The 13,180-nt window shown below is 41.1% G+C and overlaps 1 pseudogene; it reads left to right on the top strand.

The window, feature by feature from the left end:
- The first annotated feature begins 6,756 nt into the window (after positions 1 to 6,756).
- Positions 6,757 to 6,929, top strand: LOC124614501 (annotated as a pseudogene).
- Positions 6,930 to 13,180: the final 6,251 nt, after the last annotated feature.

Here is a 13,180-nt window from a genome sequence, read left to right as displayed (position 1 = left end):
TTCAGAGAGGCAGGAACTATCGATAACATGCCTCCTCAGGCCACCTAAGGGCTACTACTGCAGTGCACGACGCTACCTATTGATTATGGCTCGGAGGAATCCTGACAGCAACGGCACCATGTTGAATAATGCTTTTCGTGCAGCCGCAGGACGTCGTATTATGAGTCAAACTGTGCGCAATAGGCTGCATAATGCGCAACTTCAATACCGACGTCCATCTTTGCACTCTATAAACTCTATAGAATAGAGGTCCATCTTTGCAACCACGACACCATGCAGCACAGTACAGATAGGCCCAACCACATGCCAATTGGACTGCTCAGGACTGACATCACATTCTCTTCAACCAGAACAATCGCCAGGGACGTGTTTGGAGGCAATCCGGTCAGGCTGAACTCCTTAGACACACTCACCAGCGAGTGCTGCAAGATGGAGGTTCCATGCTGTTTTGGGGTGGCATTGTGTGAGGAAGACGTATGCCGCTGGTGGTCTTGCAAGGTGCCATAACGGCTGTTCGATATGTGAATGCCATCCACCAACCAATAGTGCAACCATATTGGCAGCATATTAGCGAGGCATTCGTCTTTATGGATGACAATTCGCGCACCCATCGTGCACATCTTGTGAATGACTTTCTTCAGGATAACGACATCGCACGACTAGAGTGGCTAGCATGTTCTCCAGATATGAATCCTATTGAACATGCCTGGGATACATTTAAAAGGGCTGTTTATGGACGACGTAACCCACAAGCCACTCTGAGGGATCTACGCCGAATCGCCGTTGAGGAGTGGTACAATCTGGACCAACAGTGCCTTGATGAACTTGTGGATAGTATGTCACGACGAATAGCGGCGTGCATCAATGCAAGAGGACGTGCTACTGGGCAATATAGGTACCGGTGTGTACAGCAATCTGGACCAATACCCCTGAAGGTCTCGCTTTATGATGGTACAATATGCAATGTGTGGTTTTCATGAACAATAAAAAGGGTGGAAATGATGTTTATATTGATCTCTATTCCAATTTTCTGTACAGGTTCCGGAACACTCGGAACCGAGTTGATGCGAAGCTTTTTTTGATATGTGTATTTAGATTCGTGTTCTGGCATTGTGGCTAATTTTTCTCTAATGTGCGATGGTAAAAAATTTTAATTCGTCTGCCTGTGATATTGGGTTCGTCTTGTAGAGGGTCTTGTTCAGATATTTCTAAAAGTATCCTCATAGACTACCGTATTTGCCATTGAATGGTGCAGGTTTGAAAACCTCGCGTCTGAGTCTTTCTTGTACTGCCTCAGACCAGTATTTGTCGAAGAAAGCTCATTCAAATTGTATATAGGAGGGTTGGAACTTAAATAATTATTCACAATCGATACAAAAGTGTTACATGTTTGCACCTATTACTGTCCTTCAAAGTCGTCACCAGCGTTGTGTAGAACACGTCGCCAGCGATGTGAAAGGCGTAGTATACCTTTAGCAGAACCTGTTCTGTTGATGATGCGAATGGAGCGGTGGTTCTCGTGTACGACTGCGATGGTGTTATCCTAACGCATTACGGTTCCTCCACGGCAGACCGTCAATGCACAATATTACTGTTCGTTTTTGGCGCATCACCTGCGACGGCGACACTTTCTGCACAACCCACCCATCATTTTACACGACAATGTGAGGGCACATAAAGCGCAAGCAGTGGCTGCTCTGTTCAGTCGATGGGACTGGGAAGTACTGTACCATCCCCCATACTCCCTGGACTTAAGTTCTTGTGACTTTCATTTGATAGTGAATATGAAGGAACCGTTTCGTACCATTCGCTTCAGAACTGTTCCAGAGATTCAACAGGCAGTAGACACCTCCATTCGCACCATCAACAGAACAGGCTCTGCTAACGGTATACTATGCCCTCCACATCGCTGGCAACGGGTTCTACACAACGCTGGTGACTACTTTGAAGGACAGTAACAAGTGCAAACATGTAACTCTTTTGTATCAGTTGTGGATAAATAGTTGCCACTATTTAAGTTCCAACCCTCGTAAGTGCTGCAACGTTCGGCCACTTCAGTTCCCCATAAAAGAAAGTCACCTTGTTTATATCCCACGACAAATCTGATTTTCTGTACTTCCGTCCAGTTGCTTGGAAATACGTGGCGAAAAGCACTGATAAATATTACTGTGTTCATTGTTTTACCTTCGGTAGTGAACGAAGCCACTGTCAATGTCTCAGCAAACAATCGTCTGCAAAAATAATTAATAGACACGTGTCATTTTCGGTCGTATTTATGTTGTTATTGTAGTTACCTGTAATTCCGGTTGGTAATTACTCAGGTGTTGGAGTTGTGAATAAGTTTACATTTTGCACTCTACAACTGTCACTGGTACCTGCTGTAGGACTTGTAACAGACTGTGTATACATACCAAAGGGTTGCACTTTGTTCACTGTAGCCTGTGTATTATCTACATCCATATTTCGAGATCTGGTAATATCTTCTTCTAAAAGATTGCGGATCCTACCTTCCGCAGCTTGTAGGTTAATTTTTACTTTGTTCACTATGTCACTTCCTTCTTCTGAATAGCTTTTTCTACTTCATCTGTGTATAACTTACAATCGGTTACTAACTGCTCTGCAATCGTATTACTCTTATCCAACATACCTGCTTCAGCTTGACTAATGATATCATTTAGATCTTCATTGATCTTCTCTCTGTCCTTCTTACCACGTGCTAAGTCAACTTCTAATGTTACTAACATTAAAATAAGCTCTTCTACAGCTAGAGGTACACCTTCACAGTCTTCGTTTAGTTTGTTAATGACACTGGTTATCTTTTTTCTGTCGAACACAACTGGTTTTGTGTGGCTTCAATATTTGTGTTCGCATCTGTGATTGTCTTTATCTGTTGCCCTACTAGATCATGATGGTCGTTAAAAGAATCTACCTTCTGTTTTAGCTCTGTAACATTACTGTTAACTTCAGAAAGTACTTCATGCTTTACTTGTTTTTTCATATTATTCAGTTTTTCGTCGATGCAGTGTGATACTTTTTGGCTAAGTTATTGAACAACTGTGAGACTGTGTCTTGCAAATTCTTGAATACTTGTTTTTGTTCTTGTTTCATTGTATTTAGATGTTGTGTAACAGTGTTTTGTTGCTGTTTTACTGTGTTCATATCTGGTGCCAAACTATCAATTTTGGTATTTATATCTTGTTTCATATCAGTGAAATTGGTGTTCATGTTATCTAATTTGGTGTTTATGTTAGATAATAACTGCATAGCAGTGAGTCAGTTGTGCTACTGTGATTGCTGTCAACTGTATTTTCCAAGTTGATGTTTGTGTTGTGAATAAGTGGTATCTGTAATGTGTTGTCAAGATTCATAACTGTATTGCTCACCACTGCTTCATTCATGAGCAGTGTACCACTCTGGGAGATGTGTGACATTGTCTCATCAACTGTAAATATTATGTCGTCAAGGCTATTCTGTTGTGGAGCATTGCTATCATTTGTCACACCTTCGAAACTCATCTCTGACCTAATTAAACTTTCTGCGGTAGGCAGGCATGGCACCTGAACTTCAACTGTTCGACTGCGCAATTGTACGCCATCTTGGCTGATTGGGTTTTCGCTATTGCTATAAACAATGGACATATATTTTTCTGCCATGTTGTATGAATATGCAAATATAAAATTTCACAAAAGTGGTAAAGTTTCATATGCTAATTATTACACATAATAATTGTCATTTACAGGATGTCAAAGCTTGTTTTACATCTATTATGATATGCAAACTATTGTGTCGCAATTCTTTATATTTTAGTGACAATGCGTATCACACTGAAAAATTCCTGTAAATTTTCCACAATAAAATTCAAGGAGGGGAATAACGAGGAAAAGGCTTCTGTCTACATCAAAAGTGGCACTACGAAGTGTAGCCATGCAAGCAACTTGCATAGCCATCCTACCTTTGCTGTGCTGAATAAAAGAGCATAATATGGAAAATTTTACATAACATGGGTCCAATTCTTATTTCTTTCCAAAATTTTCTTCTCAGTCTTTTCCTTTTTGTTTTACTTGCTCCCCGTTGTGATTCATGTAGACAGAAAAGACAGACAATTAGTTTTTATGACTAATAACAATGTCATATAAATTTCTTACTATAATAATAGTTAACAAACCCTATTTACAACTGGTGCCCTGAAGTTCTGTCACGGTTGCCAGTTGTATTATAATAATAAATAAAAAATGATGATATGTAATTCAAATCGAAAAAATTAAAGGAAAGCACAATTGCATTATTAGTAAATGTTCTGTGTGAACTTTACCTTGTGTCGTGACTTTTTTTTGTGTGTGTTCATCACTGTATATTTTTTAATTATATTTGTCGTCTTCTGAAGGCTGTTCTGATAATCGTACAAAATAGGACCATGTACTTCCTCTCCTTCATTTCAATTGTAGATGCAGGAGCCGATTCCAATGACACCAGTGCCTCTCAAAATGAAGGAAAGCCTCCCAACTTGGCTCCACTTCACTTCAGTAAAAATACTTAATACTGTTATTAAGTCTTCTCTTATTTAGAATCACATGTAATACAAAACACTCACAGTACATCATACTTCAAGCAGTACATCTTAACCATCCTTCTACATATGATAGAGTGAAACAGAACCAAGTACAAAGAAAAGTGAATGATGTTTTTTTGTTCATTTGTCTGCACCTTACCACGCATTCATAATTAATGTCTTTGCCGTCGCTTACGGTTGGTTTTTGCTTCTGTCATTATCACTGTTTCATTCATTTTTTAAATAAATTTTAACTTTACCGTATCGGGAGGAGGGGTCTTTCACCATGTGCCTACACAGAATACATTCAGGGGCAAATTATCCCCCTCACCTTAACCTGGTGTTATGCTAATTGATTTATGATCCCCTGGGGTTTATGTATGACCTCCTGGGCATAATCAGCTTCCTACTTCTACTCCCCCATTAATCTGGGAAAAAGAGAGGGTTTCTTGTCACCACAACTAATTTTGAGCCTCTTTTCCCCGTCCTGCGAAATCCCCTAGCCTTCCTCTGACATCCCCCAATCCCGCACTCCCCTACTCCATCTGGGAATTGTCTGGAAAAAGACGCAGTCTATACTAGAGAGGAAGGATCTCATGACACGATACTCAAATCAATGTTAATGATATATTGTTCAATTCTGTTTCCACATTCTTTATGTAATCAGTTTGTAGCAGACAGGGTTCCTCCCCAACTTTCCTTGCTATAATAACTGTAAGCACTGAGGTATGGAATGAAGTGTGGTATGTCAACCACCATTTGGAGACGGATGTGCGTGTGTATGTCATCTGGACGCCGCCACAGAGGTGCTAATTATAGGTCAAGATACTAAATACCACCGACTGTGGAATGTAAGTCTTCGTAATTTGATATTCACTACCTGGAGAGCTACTTTAGCTCACTATCAAGTGGCTAGTTCCTGTTGTTGCAACACTTGCACCGCAAACACGTAGATCAACGTGACGTGTCTACCTGCCCGAGGGAACTCCTTTTGTTCTCATGGTCCCCCAAACAAAGCATCAGGTGGTGGCATTCCTTCTATCAGGAAATTCCAGACTCGTTTTCTGTTTCTGTCTCTCTCTCTAGTGGTTACTTCCTATTTGTGTGGACACATGCATGAACCAACATATCCAAACATGCAGGCAAAGGTTTTCATCCATCCTCAGAATATTGTTGTCCTATTTTCTAATGCTGGAGACAAAGGGAGAGCTGGCGAAATTGTGATTTCAAAAATGGCAGGAAACAGTCCATTTGCACTACCCTTTCAAATTAATTGTTTAACAATTTACAGAAGTGAAATAGATCGCTTAAAACACTCAACACCACTTCATGACGATTCTATTTTGTAATAAGAAATATTTTCAACGTTTGAGAATCAAAGGTAAATATTTGAAAATCAAGTAATTAAATTTCTGTCATCAATAGATTGTAGCACTAAATATATCTGAGGTCTTGTATTCACCAATGTTTGAGGACACAAGCACCTTCCTCCACCACAACATTTCCACCGTACACCACAACGGTTCCACCGTACACTAAACATATCTGGCGAAAAAGCCCTCCGATCACACACACTCATTATCACAAAGTATGTGCCCCCCACGGACTGCCTATGAGCCACAACCGTGCTGGCTGCAAGCACGTCTCCAGCCACTCCAGATGGTCAGGGGAGAGAGAGACCGTTCGCATGACTGCCATGCAGTCAGCTAATCGATTTACATTGGGGGTAATAATTGCCCAGTGCGAACAACTGCCATATTGAATCTTCTCAAACGATACACGCATCAGCTTCTGTCGCCACTCTACCAGCATACTGATTAGTTCGCTATTCAGCCATCCAGAAGGCTCTACTGCTGTGACTTGTCCCCGTAGCTGCCCACGAGAGCCAACAGGTCGGAACGTTCTTTGCACCCACCGATCACATGAAACTAAGCCGCAGCTTCCGGTTGCCCAAGATCCCACGAACGCACATGCTGCTGACTGCAAGACAAGGAGGTGTGGCTTGGACGTATAGTTCTAACTGCAATTCCACCCCTGACATGGACTCTCCCCAGGCTAAAAAATCCACTTTATCCAATTTGAAACAGGGATATTATACATACTTCTCGAACTTCTCATGTGAAGTTTTTTTTGAGGACAGAAGAAATTACGGAATACACACGTTCTCATATCGCTAAACTATCCTGCACAACAATAGTGAATGGGCTATATTTCCTCTAAGTGTTCTTTCATCGGTAAAAAGAATCTGCTCTTATAAGCTTAATATCTGTTATATCTTGCATCACAGGACTGAAATACTGTACTGATTTTTGGCTCATGACGGAGTGCTAAGAGTATGCTCTACCTCTGTCACAGAATGCTTCCTCACTTTCGAACTCTCTTAAAGTAGCCAAATGCCTTGTCACCTACGAAGTCTCTTAAGGCAGCGACGTAGAAGATTTGTAAGTATCAAGTTAATATTTTGCATCACTTTATATATTCGGTAATACTTCTCATTTTATTACGATGGCCATCCCTCCCAGTGTAGGACATTGAAATTTCGTTAAAAGATCTGGACGCAACGAAAAAAATGCCTGATTGCCACTCCAACTCACGAATCACATCTGCGGTATTCTCGCCCTGGCTTCCACCTGCTTGGTGCCACATCATTGACATCAAATTGATTGATTCTTGTTGTTGTGGTCTTCAGCCCTGAGACTGGTTTGATGCAGCTCTCCATGCTACTCTATCCTGTGCAAGCTGCTTCATCTCCCAGTACCTACTGCAACCTACATCCTTCTCAATCTGCTTAGTGTATTCATCTCTTGGTCTCCCTCTACGATTTTTACCCTCCACGCTGCCCTCCAATACTAAATTGGAGATCCCTTGATGCCTCAGAACATGTCCTACCAACCGATCCCTTCTCCTAGTCAAGTTGTGCCACAAACTCCTCTTCTCCCCAATCCTATTCAATACTTCCTCATTAGTTATGTGATCTACCCATCTAATCTTCAGCATTCTTCTGTAGCACCACATTTCGAAAGCTTCTATTCTCTTCTTGTCCAAACTATTTGTTGTCCATGTTTCACTTCTATACATGGCTACACTCCACACAAATACTTTCAGAAACGACTTCCTCGCACTTAAATCTACTCTCGATGTTAACAAATTTCTCTTCTTCAGAAACGCTTTCCTTGCCATTGCCAGTCTACATTTTATATCCTCTCTATTTCGACCACCATTAGTTATTTTGCTCCCCAAATAGCAAAACTCTTTTCCTACTGTAAGCGTCTCATTTCCTAATCTGATTCCGTCAGCATCACCCGACTTAATTCGACTACATTCCATTATCCTCGTTTTGCTTTTGTTGATGTTCATCTTATATCCTCCTTTCAAGACACTGTCCATTCCGTTCAACTGCTCTTCCAAGTCCTTTGCTGTCTCTGACAGAATTACAATGTCATCGGCGAACCTCAAAGTTTTTATTTCTTTTCTCCATGGATTTTAATACCTACTCCGAATTTTTCTTTTGTTTCCTTCACTGCTTGCTCAATATACAGATTGGATAACATCGGGGAGAGGCTACAACCCTGTCTCACTCCCTTCCCAACCACTGCTTCCCTTTCATGCCCCTCGACTCTTATAACTGCCATCTGGTTTCTGTACAAATTGTAAATAGCCTTTCGCTCCCTGTATTTTACCACTGCCACCTTCAGAATTTGAAAGAGAGTATTCCAGATAACATTGTCAAAAGCTTTCTCTAAATCTACAAATGCTAGAAACGTAGGTTTGCCTTTCCTTAATTTTTCTTCTAAGATAAGTCGTAAAGTCAGTATTGCCTCAAGTGTTCCAACATTTCTACGGAATCCAAACTGATCATCCCCGAGGTCGGCTTCTACCAGTTTTTCCATTTGTCTGTAAAGAATTCGAGTTAGTATTTTACAGCTGTGACTTATTAAACTGATAGTTCGGTGATTTTCACATCTGCCAACACCTGCTTTCTTTGGGATTTGAATTATTATGTTCTTCTTGAAGTCTGAGGGTATTTCGGCTGTCTTATACATCTTGCTCACCAGACAGTAGAGTTTTGTCATGACTGGCTCTCCCAAGGCTGCCAGTAGTTCTAATGGAATGTTGTCTACTCCCGGGGCCTTGTTTCGACTCAGGTCTTTCAGTGCTCTGTCAAACTCATGCAGTATCGTAACTCCCATTTCATCTTCATCTACATCCCATAAAATTGTCCTCAAGTACATCGCCCTTGTATAGACCCTCTGTATACTCCTTCCACCTTTCTGTTTTCCCTTCTTTGCGTGGAACTGGGTTTCCATCTGAGCTCTTAATATTCATACATGTGTCTTTCCTTTCTCCAAAGGTCTCTTTAATTTTCCTGTAGACAGTATCTATCTTACTCCTAGTGATGTAAGCCTCTACATCCTTACACTTGTCCTCTAGCCATGCCTGCTTAGCCATTTTGCACTTCCTGTCGATCTCAGTTTTGAGACGTTTGTATTCCTTTTTACCTGCTTCATTTACTGCATTTTTATATTTTCTCCTTTCATCAATTAAATTCAATATTTCTTCTGTTACCCAAGGATTTCTGCTAGCCCTCGTCTTTGTACCTACTTGATCCTCTGCTGGCTTCACTACTTCACCCCTCAAAGCTACCCATTCTTCTCCTACTGTATTTCTTTCCCCCATTCCTGTCAATCGTTACCTAATGCTCTCCCTGGAGCTCTCTACAACCTCTGGTTCTTTCAGTTTATCCAGGTCCCATCTCTTTAAATTCCCATCTTTTTTCAGTTTCTTCAGTTTTAATCTACAGTTCATAACCAATAGATTGTGGTCAGAGTGTACATCTGCCCCTGGAAATGTAAAACCTGGTTCCTAAATCTCTGTCTTACCATTATATAATCTATCTGAAACCTGTCAGTATCTCCAGGCTTCTTCCATGTATACAACATTCTTTTATGATTCTTGAACCAAGTGTTAACTATGATTAAGTTGTGCTCTGTGCAAAATTCTACTAGGCGGCTTCTTCTTTCATTTCTTACCCCCAATGATTAATTAATTAAATCGGCCATAGTGGTCCCTCTGCATGGTGAATGATTTTTTTTTCATACATTCGGATTACATTCAACAAGGTAACCTTTACAGACGCTTCTGTGATGCGTCTGGAGGCTCCCCAGAGGCTAAGAAGTCGATTCCTCCGATACCAACATGGCTGGTAACTGTCGGCAGATAGCTGATGACATCCAACACTAGTTCCGTTCTGTTTGTTGGTTGCCTTGTCATGCTCATGGAAGTAAGTCACTTATAATTCTGGTATACTGCTCCCAAAGTAATCCTGCTGAGGTTTTGCTCAGAGTCCTTAGCCAACTGGTTTTACAAAGGGGCAGATCGTTCCGAAATAGAGGACAGACTGCTGCTATGGATATGATTCATTTGTTTGTTTGTGAGATGTTTCATTCTCCGACTTTCTCCTACAAATGTGAGAATACTGTGTGACTCCAAGCCACACACACTGAGATCACAAATCGTAATAGAAACTTACCGAATTTGTAAAGTATTTGAACTGAGGTACGTCGTTTTGCACCTCCTCTATGCTGATGGCTATTTTCTACACTGAGAAATAGTATTTGTGTTGTGTGATGTAGGCAGTGTGACAGTGTTTGCGGTATTTTCACATGGATATAGCACTCACTTAGTAATGGTGGCGGTGGTTTAGCAATGATATAGAAATTGAGAACCATGCTGCAATGTCATTAGCTAATAGCATCATGAGATCAAAGTGATGAGTCGTTTTGTTTACGTGACAAGTCGTCGAGAGTGGTGGTTTGGAACTCGAGTAATTCTGTAAAATGCGTTGAAATTATGGAAAACCTTGTAAAGTTACGAAAATTGATTGAGAAACCGTAAAATTGATCAAATATGACCAAAATGTCGAAGAACTAGGGTACTTACATGCACACTTGGGTGTGTGAAAATCGTTACATCCCTCCATCGGTAGGATTGCTATCTGTGCTCTATGGGTTTAAGTCCTGCAGAATATCCACTTGTTCCACATGCCGTAATGCACTGTAAGTCATAAAAATGAAAGACCCTGCATCCAAAGATTTGGAGGTCAGGATGACCACCACCTAGGACACAGAAACAATGATCCCATACCTTGGTGCAACATGTACCACCAACATGAGGAATCAATGCTCTTGGTCTCTTTGAAAACAGAACACCAAGACATCTGCTATCCATCATTGTGGAAGACGAGATTAAATGTAGGGGTCATCACCTTCGGACAGCTGTTTGGAAGTGCTCCACAGTGGTGCAATCTCTTCAAGTTTGGAAATGTTGCGATGTCTTTCAGATATTTGTCAACAAGAAACACCACATCTGTTTTCTATTTCAACCATCCTGTGTGTTGTGGGAGCAGCTTACCCTACACTATGCAATGTCCAGCTTTCTGTGAGAGCCAATAGATCGAAATGTGTTAATGTCGGTTTAGCACCTGGCATAGACCTCACAGTCATGATGAAAAAATAAAATTTATGGATGTGTACAAAGCTGTAGTCATACACTGCTTTGTGTGTTACAGCAAAAAAACCTGCATCAAACTGCTTATGAAGCAACAACAGAAGAATGCTCTATTGTGGTTGATAGTCCGTGGTATATGGTCTTCCTCCAGTACAGGCTACAAAACTTAACACATATCTGTGGAAACGACTTCGATTACTGGCCGTCTGCTTCAATGGAGCAATTCATGTATATTTAATGGGATCACCATATATTCCCGATGTCAACACTCAGATGGTATTTGTTTTCGATATATGGGAAGAGAGAAATGCGGTAAAATCTTATCAAGTTCTGTACCAGGTGAGGTTAGCAAAGTTTTTATATTTCGTAGTTATACTCCATTGGATGTTATAAAAATACTGAGGAGGGAGAGAGAGAGAGAGAGAGAAATATTGTGCTGTCAATGAAGATTCTGACACTATTACACTGTCGCATTTCTAGTATAATAATCATAGGAATACAATAAAGGAGATTTGGACATTTACACGGGGATATTCATAAACAGTCATTTCATATTAATGAATTGTAGGTGCTATGCTTCTGAATCTCTTTATGGAGTCTGCGTACACTCTGCATGGTGCGACTTTCCTCTTGTACATTAGTGTGCTACTTTTCTCATTGTGAAAGCTCCCTACCTAATCAGTGAGGGGTGGAGCACTAGTCAGTCTTCTAAATAATGGAATAGCACTGTCAGAACGTGATAGGATTTCGAGAAAATTGACTGGGGTCTGTGGCTTGGTGGGGACTTCTCATACTCGTCGAAATCAAGTGGATTCAAATACTGAATATCGTATACTGGAAGATTCGTGAGACTGTGGCAGGTAAGTAATAATGCGATGAAAGGGGAGTTGAGAGGTGAGTTATACACCGCTTCTTCTAAATATTATGCTTAAACACATTAGAACCTCTTACATACATTTCGCTAAATGACTACTACGAGAAAATTAGGGTCTAATACGAAGATTTTTAGCGAGAGACAATTATCAACAGGAGTTCCAGCTTTTGTTTTCTTGATAAATAAGAGACATCGTCCCTCAATGAATTTTGTGTGCCTGTAAATGTATGGTGTACAACTTAATACGTAAACTAAATTTACATCTACATCTATGTGCATATCTCCCAAGTCATTGTATGCTGTGTGATGGAGGATATCCTGTACCACTACTAGTTATTTCCTTTCCTGCACTACTCGCAAGTGGAGGGAGGGAAAAGGACTGTCTATATGCCTCTGTATGGGCGTGAATTTCTTGTACGAGGGTTGCCCAGAAAGTAATACATCACATTTATTTTCTTCGACAATTCTTTATTGAACGTAATGAGAATAATATAAACGAAAGGATGGTGTGTCTATGCACCCCACTTTCCCGTGCAATCTCCATCCCATTCTACGGCCTTCCTCCAGCGTGAAACAAGAGCGTGTATGCCCTGTCGGTACGAATCCTCGTACTGGCGGCGCAGCCAGTGCTTCACTGTGTGAATCACCTCCTCAACGTCCTCAAAATGTCTTCCACGAATGGCATCCTAAAATGGCACAAACAAGTGGAAGTCCGAGGAGGCTAGGTCAGATGTGTCAGGTGTGACAGACATGGATGGTCTTCCCGACCACTGCAAATGCTGGAGCTCTGTCAAACTGCCTTTTGATGACCCCATCCTCCATGCCCAGCGACTAACTGTACCTCTGTCGACAGCAGATGCTCCATAGACTTTGCACAACCGTTTGTGAATATACCCCACAGTGCCTTTCTCTGCAGTGAGAAATTCAATGACGGCACGTTGCTTGTAACGTACATCACCTACAGACCCCATTTTGAAACTGTCGTGCAGCTATGCTGTCTGCCAGAAGTGACAGAACATGGCGTATGCTCATTCAGGAGACTTCAAATAATACACACGTAACATTTCGCATTCATAACATTGCTTTCGGTTGAGAAAAAAAAGCGGTGCATTACTTTCTGGGAAACTGTCATATTTTAACTTCATGGTCCTTACTTGACATGAATTGGCGACAGTATAATCCCCTGCAATCTGCTTCAAATGTCGGTTCTCAATAGTGTTCCTTGAATAGAACATTGCCTTCCCTCCAGG

This window comes from Schistocerca americana, chromosome 4 (genome assembly GCF_021461395.2).
Source record: "Schistocerca americana isolate TAMUIC-IGC-003095 chromosome 4, iqSchAmer2.1, whole genome shotgun sequence".
In the NCBI taxonomy this organism is placed as follows: Eukaryota; Metazoa; Arthropoda; class Insecta; order Orthoptera; family Acrididae; genus Schistocerca; species Schistocerca americana.
The sequence above is the reverse complement of the archived record's forward strand: the minus strand, read 5'-3'. Positions and strand labels throughout refer to the sequence as shown.